Here is a 22325-nt window from a genome sequence, read left to right as displayed (position 1 = left end):
AAATGGAAAAATTAAAACGTGGGAGATTATATTTTTCAGATGACCCAGCCTGGCTAACAACGGTTTTCCTACATATTCCAAGTTGCCTTTTAAGAACAACCGTCTTTGAAAAATAATGGAAAACAAGTCCTTTAATTCTGGTTTCTAAGATAGTCAACTTTCAGACATTTGAAGAAAACAACAACATTTCTTAAAACGCAATCCACAACTAATAATTCTATAGTTGGGCTAGGAAGGTTAGGTAGGAGGGTAAATAGACAGGTAAGGTGATAGACAGATAGGATGATGATGATAAGATACAATTTCTTACACTGCTTTGGAATCCTAGCGTAGGGTCCAGCCACCGTTAAGAACTTTTAAGATCTATTGATTGCAATAGGAGGGATTTGAATGCCATCCTAAACACACTACTTTGACCCACTGAGGTCTAGAGAAATCTGAAGCATTTAATTTTGACTGACTCATGATCCTGGGATAGTTGAGAGTTTGGAGGGGGGTTTTTGAGGAGTGAGTGGGAATCCAGCTATGTCTAAAGTGTCGCGAGCTAGTACTGTCCACGTTTTTAATTCTCAAGATAGATTGTAAAGAACGCATAGACACAGTAGGATGGTACGCAAACAATGACCGCAACGAAACAGAAATATTATTTTTATTAACATATAGTGACTATCTTTGCCATTCTACTAAACTAGCCGCAGTGGTGTGTACACACACACACAGAGAGAGAGAGAGAGAGAGAGAGAGAGAGAGAGAAGGATTAAATCTCTCACAAATCAAAAGGTTCAAAACCAACCTAACTTTTGGAAAGACGTTGTTATGACTTTTGATAAGACTCGTAAGAAGACCACGGCCTTAAATTTTAGAGATGATGTCTTCTGTTTTGGTCAACAAATTCTAATGAGCACATCCTGATTTGTTTCATGCCTTCCTGAACATTAGGAATTTGGAAATCAGTGAGACTTGTCTCCGGGTAAATAGGTTTGGGAGGGATGAAACTGCGGGAAACTGTCCTTTCGCAGAGCCCAGCTTACCTTTCATTAGGCGTATTTGCCGGAAGACTATCAGCACATTTCCTGAAGAAAGACAGCTAAGGCTCGGCTCCTTACTTGGAAGTAAGTGGCACTGTCTTCGGCCTGATTTACTTCTGAGAAAACTTGCATAGATTTGGGCAGCATGACTACTAGGGCCGCAATGGACTAAACAGGTATTAAGGCAATGAGAGGAGGATATCTCTTCTGAATGTCAGTCCGCCTAGCTGTAACCCAGTTTTGTTTTAACATACTGAGTAAACGAGCAATCGGGAGATTTACTGAAAGGAGTTATATTCTCCCGATCATCAAGTTCAAGTTCTGCTCTTTTTTCTCCCTGTGTGACTGTGCCTCAACACTCTCTGTGTGTATTCGCGCACGCATATGTGCTGCGCCTGCTTGGCCATAATGGATTGGGTTCAGTTGAGTCCCGTTCAAAGTAAACCCATTGAAATCAAGTTAATCGTGTTCATTCATTTCAGTGAATGAATATCACTGAAGCCAATCACTTTCGACTACGCTTCTTTAGTCTGACAATGAATGATCCCTGACCCAATCTATATTTTTCTTTAAATCTTCAAACTAAAACCCATGCCAAAGCGTCTAAAACATTGCATCCGGACCATCTGGAAAGAAAGAACCTCTCTATATTTAATAAAAAGGGTGGGTGGGTTGCAAGAGAGAAATATCGCAAATATCACAGAGAAGTGTGTGCAAAGGGGTGTGAAAGGAAAGCACATTCCAAAACAAACTGTGGTCGGTGGCCAAGTGGTGGAAAGCGCGAGTCAAGACGCCAAGCAACTCTAAAGAATATGGTGATACCCCCACCATCCCCACCAAAATATTATTTGGCTGATCAGTTTACCGACATGGTTGTAAGCCGCAGCCTCTCCGGGCGGGTGAAGGGGCTGGACGAACTGCAGAGCAAAAACCCTTCTTGAATTCTTTCCGTGGTTTGCGCGGTTGCTGGAACAACAAAAAATGGCTGCATACCTCCTGCTCAGACTTCGTAAACCACCATGGAAGGGAGTCCAACCGTTCGTCTTCCTCTTTCTACACTTTCCCCAAAGAAATGTCTCCATTGTGGGCAGCTCTGAGGCTCCCCGCCCCCCCCCCCCACCAGTCTTCCCGTGCAGATCAAAATAGCCTCTCTACCAAATCTGAGTTCAGGTCTATAATGCATTGCAGGCACCATCAGTGACCTAATGCGTGGTTGCCTGTACACACAGGGCACTCACTCTCACCATCTCTTTAATTGACCGGATCTCCAGCCTTTATTAGCCCGCACAGACCGTTAGCCACTCAACATGGCATCGCACATTCACCATCGGTGGTGGCGAATATCTCAGCTAATATTTATCTCGGATAGTTAGACCTTCTCAGAAGCTTGTCCAGAAAACTCCCTAAAAGACCTGCTGGTTTTTATTGCTCATCTGTTTCAGTTCACGTTGGATAGAAGGCCTTTATTTTTGTCAATTATTTTTACATTTGAAATAAATGGAGTTTAGTTTAAATGGAAGCTCCCAGGGAATCCTGCCTTACTAATTAAAATACAGAACTGGTTTTTGAGATATCTTTTCTTCACCTCAGCCCTTTCCACATGCCATTCCCAATCTGTTCTACTTACACAGGATCTCTTAACTTATTTCTAACAACATCTAGAGGGCCACAAGTTTCCTATCTCTACTATGGAGAATGGTGAAAACAACTGATTTGACCCTGTATGCTGTTTGTCCATTCATGGCCTTCATCAGCCATAAATGTTCAAAGCCTAACATGCTCAGTTATCTAAGATTGAAATTATTGTTGGAGCAAATGCAATTTATATTCTTCACTTCTTGTATCTTCTTCCTGGAAGTCCAGTGGATCATCTTTTAATCTAGCTCCTACCATCTTACCATTCTAATCCATTATACTATTCTTCTGCCAAAGGTAAAATAATCAACTAAAATTTGATGTTGTGATATTCACTTGGCCATGAAGCTTACTAGGTGACCCTGTGCCAGTCATTGCCTGTCAGCCTAACCCAGCCAGCAGGCATGGCCAAACTTGGCCCTCCAGCTGTTTTGGGACTACAGTTCCCATCACCCCTGACCACTGGTCCTGTTAGCTAGGGGTGATGGGAGTTGTAGTCCCAAAACAGCTGGAGGGCCAAGTTTGGCCATGCCTGGCCTAACTTATCTCACAGGGTTGTTGTGGGGATTAGGGCAGGAAGAACCATGTGCACTACCTTGAGTTCCTTGGAGAAAAAAAGGTGGGCTAATGCAATATATTATTATTATTATTATTATTATTATTACTACTACTACTACTACTACTACTAATCAGTCTGGCCTAATAAATTCATTACCCTAATATGGACTTCAGAACTCTTCAGTTGTGCTTAATACAGCCCTTGCCAACCTAATGCCTTCCAGATGTTTTGAACTACATGTCCCAGCAGCCCCACCCAGCTTTTGTGGTGGCTTGGGCTGTTGGGAGTTGTAGTCCAAAATATCTGGAGGGTGCCAGGCTGGGGGATCTGGCATTGGTCACACAATAGAACCAAAAGTAAGAAGGGGGAAAAAGGCTTGGGAGAATGTTCATCACTTTCTGAAGCAATTTGCTATTGTGTAGATATATAATGTTCTGATTCAAGGAGATGTGGATGACCAGAGGACAGCCTATCAAGCAAGAACTAGGCAGGCCACAAAATGTTTAATGGGATGCCGAAGAAGAAAGGAATTAGATGGTATTTCATGTTGACATAAAGACAGCACAGGAGGGGAAGGAGAACATTTTCCAAGGAAAAGTCAATCTTCCAATAAGACATGAGATGATGGATGTAGGGGAAGCAGCAGCCAATGGTTGCTGGGTTGAAGTAGATTTGATATTACACTGGATTCAAAATGAAAAGCTTTTCGACAGAAGCAAAGGTGGTTTGTTTGTTTTTTACTATATTGAAAATGACTTTTTAACATGTATGGTAAAGAGGAAAATATCAAGACATTGAAGTATCAATGCAAAATAAGGAATTTTACTTGCTGAGAAAGGCCAAAACGTATTTCCTATGTTTTTAATCACATGTTCTGGTTTTTATTTATTGGGTTTTGGGATCTTCAACTATACCTGCCACCTTGAGTTGCTGTTCAGGATATGAGAACAGAGATTTAAAATTCAGTCAAAGCCAACAATTCATATTATGCTAGATGGGCACATGATAGGAACTAAATCTCACAGAGTTTCCTGTAAGTTTCCTAGAGAAGACTCTGTGAGAGATACTCTAACACTGCTCTGACAGGAGTAGGGCGTAGCTACCATATATATTCTCCTACCTGCCTGGACACGTTCTCTTCATCTCTTGCTCTTCCTCCCTTGCTCTCATCACCATGCTGGCAATGTAAAAGCATCTGCTAAGTCTGAGCTCCATGTTCAGACTCCACTTAAGTTAGACTTAAGTATGTATTTGTAACTGAATTACCATTTTAAGCTTCCCTGAACAAAGCTGCTCTGTTACTCTTCAACAAGTATTCTGAGTGAGGAAAAGGTATTGTTATATTTTACAAGACGGTTTGTGTGATTATTGTTTTAAGGGGGAAATACCAGGGAAATCCAGTCTGCCTTAAGGCATCCAGGTTTACTTAAACTAAAATGCTAAAACTAGCCAATCTAAGCTTCCAATTTAATGCTGCAAAGGTATGGCACTCTGCTGAACTTACAAACATGAGGAAGGAAGGATAATAGCTAATAAATATATCCTCTCCTAACATCTAATCACATCCCAGTGTAGGAGTGCTGGAGCATGCTTTTGGTGCATTGCACTGATTAATCAACTAAAGTTGACTGCTCCAGTTATTATTACTAAATATAAGTTTGAGCCACATGAAGAGCTCAGTTCTATTTGATAATGCCAACTCAGCTTTAAGCACAAGTGCCTAAATTACTAAAATAGATGGATGTTTCCACCTGTTTCAAAGCATTCCTAGACTGAGCCTTACGTCAGCAATGTTGGAACATATATTGCCTTTTCCCCACCTGGAAAACATCCATCAGTTTGAGGGACACTGCATGGAAAGATTACATCATGTCATACCAGACAAATATTGTAGATTTTGGATCCGTATAAAGCCTATTTATACTCCAATTGTTCCTAGACTGCTAGTTGCAGAAAATGATTTTGTCACCTAAACTGCCCAACATCATATTGGTCCTTGCATAAATATGTGTGATTCGCAGACACACATCAATATGTGTACTAAACAATATATGTATATTGGTTTACTATTTCATGCCTCATAACAAAAGTGGAATTCAAGGCCAGAAGACATTCTTGATCAGAAATTTAGAAGGTGTAAAAACAGGAGTGGGGAAGAGTTTGCTGGACAGGTGCTTGCCAAATGATTCCTCCATGTCTCTCAGGTGCACATTAATATTTTTGTAGACATGAGGTTCTTTTTTAAAATATATATATAATCTAACACACACATTTCTCCAATCCATGTGGATCTATGAAGACTGGAAGCAGACACCAGCCTACAATGCATTCTGGAATTCCCTGCTGTCTTGGCTTTATAGATCCAATACAAAAATATAAATTTGTGAAGTCCTTGGCTACTCCTGTCTCTAGCGTAATGTTAAAATTCTCCACTGGCCTTCTTCCTTGTCTTCATGAGCTGAAATATCACCTGGGTTTAACAAGAGTCTCTTCTGATGTTAAAAAAAAAGTCCTCCACCAGCTTCTTGCTCAGTTTAGTCCCTCAACATTTGGAAAATGTTGCACCAGGACTGAAAAAGTATATGGATATTTTAGAAAGAGAAGGATAGTGGTGCACAAATATCTAATAGCCTACGTCTCAGTCCTATGTTTGTCTACTAATAGGTAAGTCTAGTTGAGTTGAACAAGGCTTACAGTACTCCCAAGGGGAAGTGTGTATATAGGATTGCAGCCTTAATGTAACAGTCACTATCTGAAGTCTTCTACAAAAGTTCTGGTTTAAAAAATGTACCTAGGAAGCAACACAGTTAGTTGGATCAATTAACTTCTTTGTGTCATGTAAATTGAGAAGAACAATCCTTGAGAGATGCTGTAGGCAGAGAACTGGTTTAATATAGTGATCCAAAATGTAAACCATTAACAAGGTGTCTAATAGCCTTGAGATAGATAGATAGATAGATAGATAGATAGATAGATAGATAGATAGATATACCGTAGATCACCTTTTCTTTTCCTTTCTTTTGCCTTTCTTTTTCTGAGAAATAAAATCAAACTGATTGGGGGAACTCCCAGAGCTAGAAAGCAGAAGAGGTGCAGAGGAGAGGGAAGGGCTGAAGAGTTGTGGGGAGGGGATTTTATAATTAAATAGATAGATAGGTCTAGTTAGAAATCACAGTGAATTGTGTCCTGAGGCCACTCCAATCACAGTGATTTGGAGGGTGGATGCTGAAGGTAATAAACAGCAGTTCTTCATGTGAGTTACCATTCTCCTCTAAGATCTGGCTCTGAAAGCAGGGTGATGGTCTTCATAATGAAGGTAAAATCACCTAGCATGATAGTCATTGGATTCATTTATCTGAACTTGCCTGGGACACCTTCCTCATTTCCCCAGTCATTCAGAATATTTTTAATGTTCCACATGCAATATTATAGTAATCCTTACAGCAACCCTGTAAAGTACCGGTAAGTCAGTATTGCTTTTGATGTTGTAAGGGTTTCAGGTTGAGAAATGATACCTTGCCTAAGGCCATCTAGAGAGGTCATGAATGAGGTTGCATTAGAACAATGGGCTTTCTAGGACACAATTGTGACTGCTGTACTACATGACCTCAGGTGTGAACTCACTCAGAGGATGTCAGTTGTGGTTGCTTTGGTTCCTGCAGACATAAGACATATAGACATTTGTCTTTGATCCAAAGAACAGTAAGCCAGAGGAGAAAATGCACACATGGAGTCTGAAAGAAAGTGCTAATAGAAAACCTATTGCAGAGTGCAGCGCAGAACAATACACCATAAAGAAGGCTGATCGCCGAAGAATTGATGCTTTTGAATTATGGTGCTGGAGGAGACTCTTGAGAGTCCCATGGACTGCAAGAAGATCAAACCTATCCATTCTGAAGGAAATCAGCCCTGAGTGCTCACTGGAAGGACAGATCCTGAAGCTGAGACTCCAATACTTTGGCCACCTCATGAGAAGAGAAGACTCCCTGGAAAAGACCCTGATGTTGGGAAAGACAGAGGGCACAAGAAGAAGGGGACGACAGAGGACAAGATGGTTGGATAGTGTTCTCGAAGCTACCAGTATGAGTTTGACCAAACTGTGGGAGGCAGTGGAAGACAGAAGTGCCTGGCATGCTCTGGTCCACGGGGTCACGAAGAGTCGGACACGACTAAACGACTAAACAACAACAACAACAGGATGGAGGGTGAATTCTAATGGGCTATCAAAAAGGTATTGTGAATGAGATGAATTTGGGATCACCTTCCTCACACAACCTTTCCATGAGCAGAAAAAACTTGATGGTAACGAAAGGGCACCCTTGGATGCAAGCCAATTTTCAGCTCTGGAATGGGAAATTCAGCCAAGCAAACAGGTCTTTATGGTAATGGTCCTACATCTCTAGTAGCTCCAGCCCTGCCACATTTCTGTGTTAAAAATGGACAAGAAACTAAAAGTTATTGGCCCAGGACAGCAATATGGGACAGGATATTAATATGTGGGGATACATCATGTGCATGTTTTAAATAAGGGCCAACTAGAAGGCTGTGGACTGTATCTGCTCCATTTAATGCCCTTTATGGTCCTTTTTGGTGTCATCCTTCACAGTGACATGAACCTTCCCTATAGAGAAGTGTGTGTGTGTGTGTGTGTGTGTGTGTGTGCGCGCGCGCAAAGCAAAAAAACACTAGCTTTAAGAAAATGTGATACAGAAAGCAGGAATTTTCAGTGAAAAGGGGAAACTAAAATACTCTTTTGACTTAAGAGATCACAGCTGTCTTTTATGTGTAACTAGGAAAACGTATAATTTCTGGCTTCACTGCCCAACAATACCTCAGAGGGCTACAGGTTACCCACCCCTACCTTAGCATAACCTAGATAGAGATAGATAGATGATAGATAGATAGATAGATAGATAGATAGATAGATAGATAGATAGAGTGGTACCTCACATTAAGTACTTAATTCGTTCCAGAGGTCCATTCTTAACCTGAAACTGTTCTTAACCTGAAGCACCACTTTAGCTAATGGGGCCTCCTGCTGCCGCTGCGCCGCTGCTGCACGATTTCTGTTCTCATCCTGAAGCAAAGTTCTTAACCCGAGGTACTATTTCTGGGTTAGCGGAGTCTGTAACCTGAAGCATATGTAACCTGAAGCGTATGTAACCCGAGGTACCACTGTAGATGATAGATAGATAGATAGATATAGTTTTAATACATTTTTATTTACTACAAATAGTGATAGAAGTAAAGTTGCACATTACAAGGCAACAAAAAATACTAATCTTGTACAATTCTTGAGGCACCAAACCGCACAGAAGAAATTGTCTGCTCATTTACAAAGCTGAGGTCTTTGAGACAGTCCAGCAGCCTTATCCTTTTGCAGCAATCATTAACATATTACATGGGAGTCGTGGCATTCAACCTGTTCTAGACAGAACTGGATACCCACTAAGAAGAATGTTTGCAGTTTGGGTGTGCTCCTTGATCTGTCTTTGATGCTGGAGGCCCAAGCAGTCTCAGAAGACCTTTCATCAGCTGATGCACAACTCCCTCTGGACAGAGGCATCCTGGTAGTCGTGGAGGTTTAGGAATCTCCACATTGCACTACTGTCATGGATTGTATATGAGGCTGTCTTTGAAAAAGCAGTTTAAAATGCTTTTTTAAAACTGCAATTAATTCAAAACACAGTTTGTTCAAAATGCATGCTACTGTCTGGGACTGGTCATGTTTTGTAAATGTCCAAAAATTCAGTGAACTATCAGTATTCAGTGGTGTATGTTGGACAAATGGTAAAATGTGTATCTATTTTCAGACATTCACAACATTTCCCTCAGAATCTCAGTTTTTATATGTGAGCATAAATTTGTCATTTGTCAAAAGTCATTAGTCAAACAGAATCAAAACTGATGGAAGTCCAATAAAATATACATTGTCTTTATGCAACCGTGTCCCTTGTGGAAATGTCCTTTCCTCAAAAGGACTAAATTATTATTAATTAACCACTTCACAGGTTATGAAGAAAAAGAAACACAAGTATTTCAGGGTTCTCTTTTTCTGGTCCAAGGCCATTAAGTAAAAGGAAAACGTGTACATCTTCACTGCAGAGAGCTGCAATATGGGTGTGGAAGATTCTGCACTCATATCAAGAACTCATGCAAATGTAATCTTTGTATATTCGCCTAAAGCATGGGTGCATGTACCTCAGGCCTGGGGGCCAAATACGACCCCCATCAAGCCTCTCCATATGGCCATTGGGATCCTCCCCAAGGCACATCCTTCCCCGTCCATGTTTTGTGCCTCACTCCATCATTCTTGCTGGATGCAGTGTGTCCCTGAACTGTAATGATGCCTCTTGATTGCAGCGATAGCAAGGTGTATGCATGAGAGGTGCAAAACCTCTGGTTTTTGGGTGGCTGGAATGTGGCCCATCTGTTACTCCATGTGGGATGTGAAACACAGAACAGTCAAATACAACATTCCTAGAGAAGGATGTTTGTCCAGCCAGTAGATAAACTCCCTGTTTCCTCCTGGGCTGCAACAAACTTCCTCTACATGTGACCAGAGGTGGGTGTGACCTTACCTGTGCAGGTAACAAAATAGCACAGGGCAGGCAACCATCTCTCTCTCTCTGACTCCATTCCTCAAAGAAGCAACATCTCCTTAGCCTGAGATGCTCTCTTGGCCAGCCAAGAGAGGACAAAGGAACTACCTCCTTATGGGATAGATTCCAAGTGTATAGATTTTGTGACTTAAGTCTGCCTTCTGGGATCCATCTGTGAACAGAATGTGTGAGTAAACTATTTTATATCTTTTATACAAGACTGTGTCGTGTCTATTCTTTTTAGGAGGGAATAAAGGGAAATTACCAGGAAACTTATTTTAGAGGCTTAAGCAAGCCTGGCAACAAGTTATCCACTGTGTATTTTAAAAAGAGCAGTAGACTCTTTTTAAAAGAGAATGTTACTCTGCTAAATTATAGAACTTGCTAGGGCAAGTTGCTAAGAATACTATTAAACAATATATCCTCTTCTGCCTCCCTGAACATTCCTACACTCCACCCACTTTTTGGCTCTGGTTCTTCCTACCACTGGCCTCCCAGGAGGTTGCCCATGCAGGAATACATCCCTTAAATAGAAAAAAGCTTTCTCAAACCAAGCTTAAATTAGGGCTTCATACAGATTCTCTGTTATTGTTTCTTGTTACATGTGAAGTATCCCTCAGTATAAGCAGTGTGTGGTGCTGGTAGTGGGGATAATGGGAGTTGCAGCATTCTCACTGGGAGGTTAGTGGGGTATATTGGTCACAGGGATAGCCCAAAACTTGTTAGCACCTGCGGAGAACCAGAAGGCTGGAGCTCAGTGGCAGAGCAGCTGCCTTGTGTGCAGAAGGTCCATGATCCAGTCCCCAGTAGAAGAAGAAGAAGAGTTTGAATTTGATATCCCGCTTTATCACTACCCGAAGGAGTCTCAAAGCAGCTAACATTCTCCTTTCCCATCCTCCCCCACAACAAACACTCTGTGAGGTGTGTGGGGCTCAGAGACTTCAAAGAAGTGTGACTAGCCCAAGGTCACCCAGCAGCTGCATGTGGAGAAGCAGGGAAGCGAACCCAGTTCACCAGATTACGAGTCTACTGCTCTTAACCACTACACCATACTGGCTCTCTAGGTAGTATCTCTAGGTATGGCTGGGAATGTCACCAGCCTGGAACTGTGGAGAGTCACTGCCAGCCAAGTATGGACCATGCTGAGCTGGATGGACCAAATGGTTTGACTCAGTAAAAGGCAGCTTCCTATCAAAGCCACCAGACCACTGAAAAGGAAAGTGAGAGAGGAGTAAAGATAAAGTGTAGTTGGTCTTGGAGTATCCATATACTCCAAGGAAGCTAACTAAGAGGATAACTGGTTAACAATAGGGGAAATACTAAGCCTCTGAGACCAGGATTTAAGAAGATGAGGGTTGATCAGAGGGTGGTCATAGAACATAGAATCGTATAGATGGGAGGAACCCCGAGGTTCATCTAGTCCAACTCCCTGCAGTGCAGGAATATGCAGCTGTGATCGAACCTCCAACCTTGGCATTATCAGCACCATGCTCTAACCCAGGGGTAGGCAACCTAAGCCCCATGGACCAGATGCGGCCCAATCACCTTCTCAATCCAGCCCTCTGATGGTACGGGAAGCCGCGTGTTTTTACATGAGTAGAATGTGTCCTTTTATTTAAAATGCATCTCTGGGTGCATAGGAATTCATTCATATATTTTTTTCAAAATATTGTTCGGCCCCCCCGCAAGGTCTAAGGGACGGTGGACCGGCCCATGGCTGAGAAAGGTTGCTGACCCCTGCTCTAACCAACTGAGCTATCCAGCTGCTAGAGAGAAGAAAGAGGAAAAGCATGGTGGCACAATATGAAGGAGGAAAAAGTGTTGGAAAATGAAAGGACAGGGTTTTAGGCCAAAGACTTGGATTCTTGATGGAGATTTGCTTAAGACAGCTGGGAGTAAGACAGAAATTGCAGGAGGCAGGAGGGGAGGCATCCCCAGCTGGAAAGGGAGTGGAGGAGCTCAGAAGGCAGAAGCAAGTGGAGGAAATCTGGCACAAGATTGTGCAGGCCCTGTGTCAGATGGCTGTTGCGGTTGCTCGAGAGTAACCAGGCAGGACTCCAACCCTGTGTTTTACAGGCTTTATTTTGGTGCAAACTATTTACAGTGAAGAGCCCCAAGGCTCACGTCTGGCTCAATCGCTAGCAGAATCCAGAAGTGGTCTTTTTTTGGACCTCCCCCAACATAAGAGTTTCGTTACCCCCAACCTTCTCCTTCCCTCTTTGTGCCTTAGGCTACTCCGCAGGATGGGCGATGGCAAGGGCGTGTTTCCCTCCTGTCCGGTTTGCCCAGGAGCGGTGTTAAGGCTCCCACCAGCATCCTCTAGTCCTTGCACCTCTTCCCCACTGGAGGTGGGGCTTTCCTCCTCCCCAGAAGAGGAACTGCTTTGCAAGATTTTTGGAGGCTCCCTTTAACACAACTGCCCCTCTATTTCTCTCCTCTGAGCCAATGGCAGTTCCCTGACATCCTGTGAGGACTCAGACTCTTGGAGTAGCAACCAGGGCAAGGGAACCATGCAAAAGGCCCTGAGGTGAAAGCCACCAGCACAGAAGCTGTATCCTTAGCTGAATAAACAGATTTTGTTACAACGTAAGCCAAGTGTGGCATTATCTTGTGGGGCCCAGTGGAAGGAAATGAAGTTGAACTATGTGAAACTATCTCCTTCAAGCCTGGATGCAGCAGTTTCTTGTTTCTTTTTCTTTTTTCTTTTCCCCCAAGCTAATATCAGATTTATTAGGTAACTGGGTGCTGCTTAGGAGTTGGCATTGGGGCCCTTCTTCTTGCCAAAGCCTGGCGCAATGTTGAGAAAGAAGCGGTTGTATTGCATGCGCCTCTTGGCACAGCCAGTCTCCTTCTTCTTCTTCTTCTTCTTCTTCTTCTTCTTCTTCTTCTTCTCCTTCACCTTTGGGATCTGGCCTCTCACTTTGCCAGCACAAACCAGGGAGCCATGGACCTTACCACCCAGCATGCGTGCAGCAACCTCCAGCATTGTGAGGTCACTGATGCCACACTGCCCAATGCCCACATCATCTTCCAGGGGGGTTCCACCAAGGAAAATCACCTGATCCTCAGGCACAATGCCCTCCAAGGACTCGATGTGGGCCTTAAGGTGAGCTACTGTTTCTTGCCCGGTCACCTCAAGCTTGTGCAGATTCTGAGCATGAATACAGAGTTGCATAGTTCCACACTCAGTCGCCAATCCAAGATGGAGCCGAGAGAGACGAAGAGTCACCACCACTCCGCGCATGCAGACAAGGGAAAGGAAAGAGAGGATGCAGCAGTTTCTGAGGAAGAAAAATCCAAATGGCACTTCCCATATTATTGATAAGAAATAAAATGATCAGGTGAGCAATGTTTGTTATGAACTGACCAGGCACTAAGCAGCAGCCTTAAAACTACCTTACAGCATGAAAGTAGGTTGGCATTACTGCTTAGAATACTGTTGTTGAAGAGAGGACCAGAAGGTGAAATAAATCTTAAATGCTGATATCGCCTTTCTCTTCAAATGGCCTGGCCTTACCCCTTCCCAGTATCTCCTTCTGTCTATAACCACTGATATTGTACCTCCTTTGCCCCATTCCCAGGCATTTTCCAGGTATTCCTAGAGGATCCGAGGGACATAATACAAAACAAAACAAGCAGGTAATTTATTTTACAGAGACTAAAAGTTATTCTAATCTACATATATTTTTACAAAATAATTCACAACCCAACTGGCTGAACAAGGTGAAACCAACTACCTCCTGAATCTTCAGCTCTCATTTAGGATTACCTTAATATCATAGCAACCTATGTCTATGCCCAACTCTAGTGCTCTTGTTTCAGCCTCATATCAAAAAATATCACAAAGGAAGAATTTGTTAAAGCATTTTGTTTTATAAACATGTTTTGGACATACCCTCTTTCATTTCCTTTGGAATTACCTCTTGGAGGATGTATAAATGTTGAACAAATGTACTTCTCTTGAGCAGCTGAAGGCTACTGCAGTTGGTATACATAGCTGACTAGTAGTAGGATATGTAGGCAACAACAGATCTTGATGTGAGCCATGAACGCCTGTACCAAAACAGTGTGGGAGGCGATTGCCAAATGCTACTGAATGAGAAGCTGAGAAAATAAGTTTCTGTCTTCCACTGAGACCAGTGTGGCTTAGTTCCAGTCTACCAATATGTTGGGATGGGGATTCTCATGCCTAGGAGCAAATCATGAACCTCCAACCTCTCTATCTGGCTCCCAGGACTCTTTCCAGGACACATATTCTCCCCTGGCCAGACTCCTCTCTGTCCCTGCTCCACAGTTGCTCTTTGAACTGTAATAATGCCTCTTATTTGTCAGCAAGGAGGATGAATAGATTGTGTGGAGCCATGATGCTGTCTTATTGCCACTTACCTGGAGGGAAAGGGGCAGGGCAGCAGGAAGGTCAGTGCAGGATAGTCACTCTGGAGGAGTAATCCTGTCAGTGCACTCACAGCACAGAGGCATACCTAGGCTCCCTTGTGCCCTTGGCAAGGAACTGTATCTGCACTCCCTTGCACCCTTGGCAAGAAGGTGTATCAATGCCCACCGCTGCCCCTTGTGTTTTGGCAAGGAGATGTATCAGCACCTCCAAAGCCAGGAGAGACCATGGACCAGAAATTCAAAAAGTTAGCTTTTTTTTTCACTTTCATGCTCTGCCAGTGACTTCCTTCACAACCATTGGGGTATGTTCTGCTCCTGTCCACCTTCCCTCCCCCTCCTCCTCCTCCTTCTCCATTGGTCCATCTATCTGCCTGTCTGCCTGCCTCCTAACCTCTGTTCACTGCATTTTCTCCTCCTCCTCCTCCTCCTCCTCCTCCTCCTCCTCCTCCTTCTTCTTCTTCTTCTTCTTCTTCTTCTTCTTCTCCTTCCTCCCTCCCTCCCTCCTCCTCCTGCATTTCTCCCCTGCTCTCTCCACTCTCTCCATCTTTCATGGCAACATTAAAGACCATAGAAGATATCAGATTTTTTAATAAATTAATCTACTTGTGGAAATTAAGGAAACAAGTATATAATTGCTTGATAGTTTGTACACATGTCATTGCCAATCACTGTGGTGCTATGATTTCACTGCTGAACTAGGGCTGGAGAACCCCTGGCAGAAAATCCATGAATCTTGCTGGCCTAGTCACTTCCTCTCTTCCTAACATACTCACAGGGTTGCTGTGAGGACAAAAGCTATGTCCACCTACTTAAGCTCCTTGGAAGATGGGAATGATAACCGAGAAGTATCTGATACAGTCTTACGCTGCTAGCATTCAGCAATGGACAGGATGAACTGGAATATGAATACATTAATGTGTGCATCTTATGCCAAAGAAAGGCAGTGTCTCAGAGCCTGTTTCCACTTTTGTCCTAGTCGCTGCTGTCGCTAGCCTACAATGGATATACTTGTGTACAGAACAGAATCTACCTATTCTGTGTTGTGTCTTATGAACAAACACAACATTGTGGGCTGTTTTCCTCCTCTCACCCTTTCTGATTGTATTTTACTAGCAAAATGTTGCTTATGACGGCCCAATTCTCAAGAAGATAGTAATCCTACGCTTACTCTGTATTATTTCAAACCACAGGGGTTGGTGTGGCTTCACATACCTGAGGGTTCTTCCATACAAAAAGCTTTAAACATGCTTCAATAAAGACCCAGAGGAAGACATCATGAGGAAAGTCATCCCATGGGGCTTTTTCACATCAGGAAGCATGGCCAAGGAGGCTGAAGAGTGCAGGGAAAATATTTACTGAAATGAAAAAGGCATGCACCTTTGTTCAAAAACCCTACCCACCTTGAAAACCTAAAGAAATTTTCAAGTGCCCTGAGGTAGTGCCATAGCTTGTAGGCTATCTGTTTTTTTTGCCCTGAGTGAAGCCTCCAGAGGGGCGCCATTGAGGCTCCTAGTCTGTGTGTGTGTGTGCAAATGTGTGGGGGAGGTGCCAGGCAGGAAAATCATGGAGGCCTTTTTTCCAGGAGAAGAAAAATTTTGAGAAAATTGATAAATTTTGATAAATTTTAGTGGAGGGTGCTGTTCCGTTATAAGATTCAGCTTCCAGTCTGGCCACCTTTTGTACATGGGATGAGAGAGGTGTCATCTTATCTGCCTCAGGTGGCAAAGTATATTGGACAGTCCCTGGTTCAGAGCTCAGTGTTAGAGCATCTGCTTTGCACACAGGAGGCCAAGGGTTCAATACCCTGCATCTCCAGATAGAAATGGGAAAGCTTCCCTGCCTGAAACCTTGGAGAGTCACTGCCAGGAAGTGTAGACAATTCTAAGTTAGGTAGGTCAATGGTTAGACTTGGTCAAAGGCATTTTCCTATTCCTGGTGGAACTACTACTTGATTCCAAGGAGCACTTCATGGTCTGGTTGACACTGTGGGTTAAACCACAGAGCCTAAGACTTGACGATCAGAAGGTCGGCGGTTCGAATCCCCACGACGGGGTGAGCTCCCATTGCTCAGTCCCTGCTCCTGCCAACCTAGCAGTTCGAAAGCACGCCAGTGTAAGTAGATAAATAGGTACCGCTCCAGCAGGAAGGTAAACGGTGTTTCCGTGCACTGCTCTGGTTCGCCAGAAGTGGCTTAGTCATGCTGTACGCTGGCTCCCTCGGCCAATAAAGCGAGATGAGTGCCGCAACCCCAGAGTCGATCACGACTGCACCTAATGGTCAGGGGTCCCTTTACCTTTACCTTAAGCCAAAAATAGACACTGAATCAAAATGTTGCTCCCCCCAGCACTATTTATTAATTTAAATCATAACCATGTTGCCTCTCCAAAGCTCAGGGCAGTTTACAACTACTGTTGGAAGATTTTTCCAGCAGTGCTAGTCTCTTGCAGGGAAAATAACAGATAAGTCTTCTGGCGCCTTAAATATATATACTATGGCATCAGCATACGTGGACCAGAGTCCATTTCCTCAACTGTATCCGAGTTTTAGGTATGTTAATTAGTTACCTAATTATCACCCACCCTGTACTTTGTGCACTTCATTTCCCTCAGATCTCATTGCTTACAATCCCCTTTTCAACCATATGTGTGCACATATATATTATTGCAACTCTGGATATGGCTTCCCACATCATATACAGTGAACAGTAGTGCACAAAAGCGCATGACACAATAAAATTGTTAAAATGCTGGGGAGAAAACAAAACACAAAATCCCTTTCTCCCACCCAACCCTCTCTAGGAAATATATATATTTCCAGCGCCACGCACATACGGTCCCAAATGTTTACATCCTTCAGTTTCAAATGGAATTCGATGGCAAGGATGCGACATTTCCATCAGAAAGAACGGTGAGAAGTATTACTCCAGGCACTCTCCCCTATACATACGGAATTAACAGCTCCCTTGTTTACTTAATGGAATTCTTTTTTCCACTCTTCCCGAAATGTTGGCTACAAAACGATGGAAAATAAAGATGGCTACAGTTCTACACCAACTGAGTTGTTGGTGTCATTTTTATTTAACCTTGTTTGACAAATTTTAATTTTAGAACATACTACTTTTTAACTAAAAGGAGCACGATTCAGCCAATCTTAGGCACTTTTAGAGTGTCACTGATTTTAAGCGGAGGGTTGAGTATGTGCTTTATAAAACAGACGTGCGCACCTTCTCCCCCACTGAAATCAATGGACGTGACAATGCCTTAACTTCGGGCTGGATGGCGCTCAGGTTGATCTTTGATGCCCATAGATCATAGTTGACTGTCCTCCCAAGACTGCCTACGTGTCCTACTCTAGGAATGGAAGGTATTCTTCATTCCAGTTTTATACATCTGGGGGAACAAGAACTGAGTTGCTGGAATCTGATTGTAAACATTCCCCCCACTCCCGCACCTCACTTTCCAGGAACTCCAGAAGAACGTACTGAATTTTTGCACCCTAATCCTAAACACGTTTTTTGGGGGGATGGGAGAAGAACAGTTCCTTGGATGTAAGCATCCTTGCTTTCCATGGAAAGTACCTCTAAGTAAATGCCATGTATATTTTTTAAAGTAAACTCATATGTAAGTGGGACATCTATCTTGCTGGAAAAGATCTCAGCTACTTGAATATATATATAAAATTTAGGAGAACCGAGGTAGCCATTCTATTCAAACAAAGCGCACGGTTCCGCCGAAGTTAAGCTTTTCTACACCCCTCTTGAGAGTCCCATGGACTGCAAGAAGATCAAACGTATCCATTCTGAAGGAAATCAGCCCTGAGTGCTCACTGGAAGGACAGATCGTGAAGCTGAGGCTCCAGTACTTTGGCCACCTCATGAGAAGAGAAGACTCCCTGGAAAAGACCCTGATGTTGGGAAAGACTGAGGGCACAAGATGAAGGGGACGACAGAGGACGAGATGGTTGGACAGTGTTCTCGAAGCTACAAACATGAGTCTGACCAAACTGCGGGAGGCAGTGGAAGACAGAAGTGACTGGCGTGCTCTGGCCCATGGGGTCACGAAGAGTCGGACACGACTAAACAACAACACCTCATTGATTCCCGTGGGAAAAAGAGATAAGCGCCGGTTCGAGTCTCCCCTTTGAAATCAATTAGACTTTTTAAAAAAAAAAAAAATGCTTAACTTTCTCTGGGATGTGTTTAAAATGCTTCTGAGCATCAGTTAGGCTAGAATCATGATAGCATCTTGATTACATTTGGAGATTGAGGTTTAATGACTCAATTGACGCTTAATTTAGCTTTATCTTTTAGCCTTCTTGTCTCCTAAATGAATAGCTGCGTTAAACGCCCCAGCGAATATCTCCCGACAAAAGCATCGCTAGAGCAGAGGAGGATTCGGATAAAGTAGGCTCGGGCCCACGAAGAAAGTTTACTCCGCAATGAGTTCCTTAGACCTTCAGGTGCAAGCAGGTCTCTTTGTTGTTGTTGTTGTTGTTGTTGTTGTTGTTGTTGTTGTTGTTGTTGTTGTTAAAGCAGGATAAAATAGAAGGAAGAGGGGGAGGAGTGGACATTTTTCAAGGTGTAGAATTGACGTGGTTGGTATTGGCGGAAATATTTCACCTTCGGCTGAGCGATGCTTTCAGTCCTAAACACACGTTCTTGGATATGTCTTAAAATCTTATGAAGCCAATATGCTCCGGGGATAAATGGCCTGTGGATTTTCCCTCATGCAGTGAGGAGTGAGTGGAATCCCAAATTTCCAGAGTATCTTTTAGAGAGAAAGGGTAGAAGTCCAGCACTGAGTCCAGGGAACAGATCGCCAGCATTCAAGCTTAAGTTACTGTTTCGTTTGGGATGGTTCCAAAAAAAGCCTTGGATGTCCCTTCTTTGAGGCCTGCGGGTGTACATGTTGGCTGAGTCCAGATTTAAGAAGAAAATCGCCAGTCGGATAAAATGCTGTAACACACGTGCACCCTCTCCTTAAAAATCGCGTTTGTGCAAGCAAAACAACACGCGTGTTCATTTTGCTGCCCATGGCGACCATATTATACATGTCCTTCCCGCTGAGTTCATTGGAGCTTACTCCGAAGTAAGTGCTCATAGAATTGCAGTTAATTTCTTTATACATCCCATTAAACGTTTCCCACATCTTTTATTTTCTTGCTTTCTTTTTTTAAAGTGGGGGCGGAAGATGTAATCGCCTTTCTATTTCTTCCCAAGCGATGCTTGTTAAATTTCGGCTGTCTGAGACGTGAAAGTCTTGCAGTGAGAGGGAGAAAAATAAGAGTCGGATGACTCGCACACGACCCTAGGACGGCAGCCAAAGAGAAGCAACGGCAGCCCGGTTGTATAATGATTTCTTGGGAGCAAGTTTTGCAGGCCGTATGAAGAGCCGGGAGCGCCCCGGCCGCGATGCAGCTGCGCGTTAATTAATTATTTAGCATGGAAAGCGAGTCTCCAAGGGGGCCTGTAACCCACCCCGATAATGTTCTTGAAAGCAAGTGCAAAAGTTCAGTTTAAAGAGAGCAAGTTTGTCAATGCCTTCCCGCCTCTGGTTTCCCCCCATTAAAAGCTCTCCGGTGTGCTAAAAAGGTCTACTCTAAGGAGCTATGTTCCAGATGCGGTTTTGTTGCAGGAGACACAGTCCTCTCTCTCCACAGGTCAACTGAAGAAGTGAATGCTTTGTTTAGGGTACATATTGACTCGACTGGAACTTTTCTAATTCCAGTATTTCCATTTAAGTAAGTTAGATTTCCTCCATTTATATGCCGCCTTCCTGCAGTAAGCTGTGCACAAAGCGGCTTATAACAAACGCTTATTTTGTACCACATGCAGAACATTGGGGGGGGGAGAAGAAATATCAATAAATTCAAGTTGCGTAAGGAGTGACTTTAAGCTGCGAGTCTAGGTCTTCGCTCTGCAGCAGAACTGCAAGGCAAGCCTGTAAGAGATCATAGTTGTGCATACATTTCCACTCTTTACATAAAATAATAAAAATGGATTTATCTATGTATAGAAACATAAACAAACACCACTATCTCGTTATTCCTTTCAGAACGCGACAAGATCTTTGTCTGGGTCTTACGAAACAATGGGAAATTTATCCATCTAACAATCTGGGCGGCAGGGGGATGGGGAAGAATGAATATATCTCTCTTGTTTTATCTTGATTCAGCTCTAACAAAAATTCTGAAAATAGATAAAACCTGAAATGGGATCATCGTGGTCCTCTCTTGAAAACTTTGGAAACTTTGAACTACACGTTCTTTTATATCCCACTCTAAGGTTAAAGTATTTTAATTAAATCAGTGGTTTGTCAGAAGGCTCCGACCACTGACGAACGTTCCTTCACAAGCCCCAGTTTCAGTGAATGGTGGGGTTTCTTCGGAAGCAGCCACGTTGACTTCCTGCTGAAAAACACCTTATCAAAAATTGATCCCAGCCAACACTGGCTTTCAGGCGAGAATAAAAGGAGTGAGACCCACAGACAGATCTATATGCGCCGGGTAAACACACTCGAAATTAAGATTGCAATTCTATACAGTGCACACACGTCTATGGCGATAAGTCCCATGGAATTCAGTGGGTCTTACTTCTGAGTAGACTTGCGTGGGGTTGTGGTCTATGGGACCTACCTCCCATAGTATACGTGGCTGGAACTGAGATCCATGACTACGTAGGTTCTAAATTCTACACAGGGGGTTCCTGCTCCCTCCTCCCACATTTCATCTTAGTACTGTGACTAAACGTGAACCCCATCCAGGCAGCGTTTGCCAATCCCTCCCCTTTCCTTCCTTTGTTTACCATCTAGCCTTAACGAAGAGCTCTGGAGAACTCGGAAACGTGCACAGTATTTTGTGGCATTTTAGTTGGCTTAACAAAGGAATTGCCCTGAATGTGAACTTTTTCTTGTGGGTCAACATAACAAAAATGTCTATATGGAATATTTCCCAAGAGGCATCCTGCGGTGTCTGACTATTTTTGTGCTTCTAAGGAAGAGGCAATCAGGATGGAAACTTTTTAATAGTTGCGAGCCTATTCATATGTCTTTGAATTCTAATTAGTTGCCATATTTGAAGTATATTAACTCATTATAGAGTTGCATATATTGTTCTTCTTAGGATGATTGTTCCTGAAGGCCCACTATTTCGCTGGGCGTCTTTTACTAGTATTATTAGTATTATTATTACCTTAATAGAGTTGCATAGACTGAATGCATGTTTTCTATAAAAGGAGATTCGTTTAATGACACTCTCTAATATCTTTGCTCGCTACTCCGATGGGAACAATTTAGTGAGTAAAGTAGACTAACAACCTAAGTGAAAGGGGGCGGGGGATGAGGTGGGAAAGCACAGAGTACAGATGGGTAAGGTTAAGTACATTTTAATTTATTTGTTTACTACGAAACACAACCCAATTAAACACTAGATCGGATAGACTTTGCCTTTTGGGTATAAACACAAAGTAAATCTATGGACAACAACTGCGCAGAGGCAAAACAAAATGGATGTCAGGACCTTAAACTTGCCACATTAATTAATGAATAAACTAAAAGAATACAAGGAGCTCCTCGCCGTTGTTGTTCAGATGTTAAACGGGGAAATCAACAATTAAAATAGATTCACACGTTCCAGTGAGGCATCACATGAAATATTCCGTGTAATCAAAGGAACGGTTGCTGGTGGCCTTCCTATTTCTTTGGCTCCGAGCTGCGTCGGCTATTAAACATTACCACGTCACAATGGAATTGGAGCAGGATGCGATGAATACCAAAGCTGAGTCCCAATTTAGCGAAATTTAGATTTCAGCAGAAGAGAAGTAAGGAGGTGGTTGACTGATTCACAACCATTTGACCGAAAACGCTTAACTTCGGCTGGATTGTACTCATTCTTCGATACTAGTGTAATGGTACCAATAACAAAACAACAACAACAGTAATAATAATATAGCAACAACAAACAAAATAATAATAATAATAATAATAATAATAATAATAATAAGGTATGGAGACAAAATTAAGCGTTGTTAAGTGCCATTCGAATCAGTGGGAGATAAAAAGTCCAGTTCTGTGTTTGCTCTGAAATCAACATTGAGTTCAGTGGGGCTTC

The 22325-nt window shown here is 42.9% G+C and overlaps 1 long non-coding RNA gene and 1 pseudogene across 2 annotated transcripts in view; one reads left to right on the top strand and one right to left on the bottom strand.

Moving 5' to 3' along the window:
- Nucleotides 1-22325, top strand: part of LOC308471254 — a 38780-nt gene that overhangs the window by 9121 nt on the left and 7334 nt on the right. The gene's annotated exons all lie outside the window — the stretch shown is intronic.
- LOC308471126 (ubiquitin-like FUBI-ribosomal protein eS30 fusion protein pseudogene) lies at nt 11889-13102 on the bottom strand (annotated as a pseudogene). The gene has a single exon. The product of its transcript is annotated as a ubiquitin-like FUBI-ribosomal protein eS30 fusion protein pseudogene (transcript).

This window comes from Podarcis pityusensis (genome assembly GCF_964106645.2).
Source record: "Podarcis pityusensis genome assembly, chromosome: 2".
Classification (NCBI taxonomy): Eukaryota; Metazoa; Chordata; class Lepidosauria; order Squamata; family Lacertidae; genus Podarcis; species Podarcis pityusensis.
This window is presented reverse-complemented; position numbering and strand designations above follow the sequence as displayed.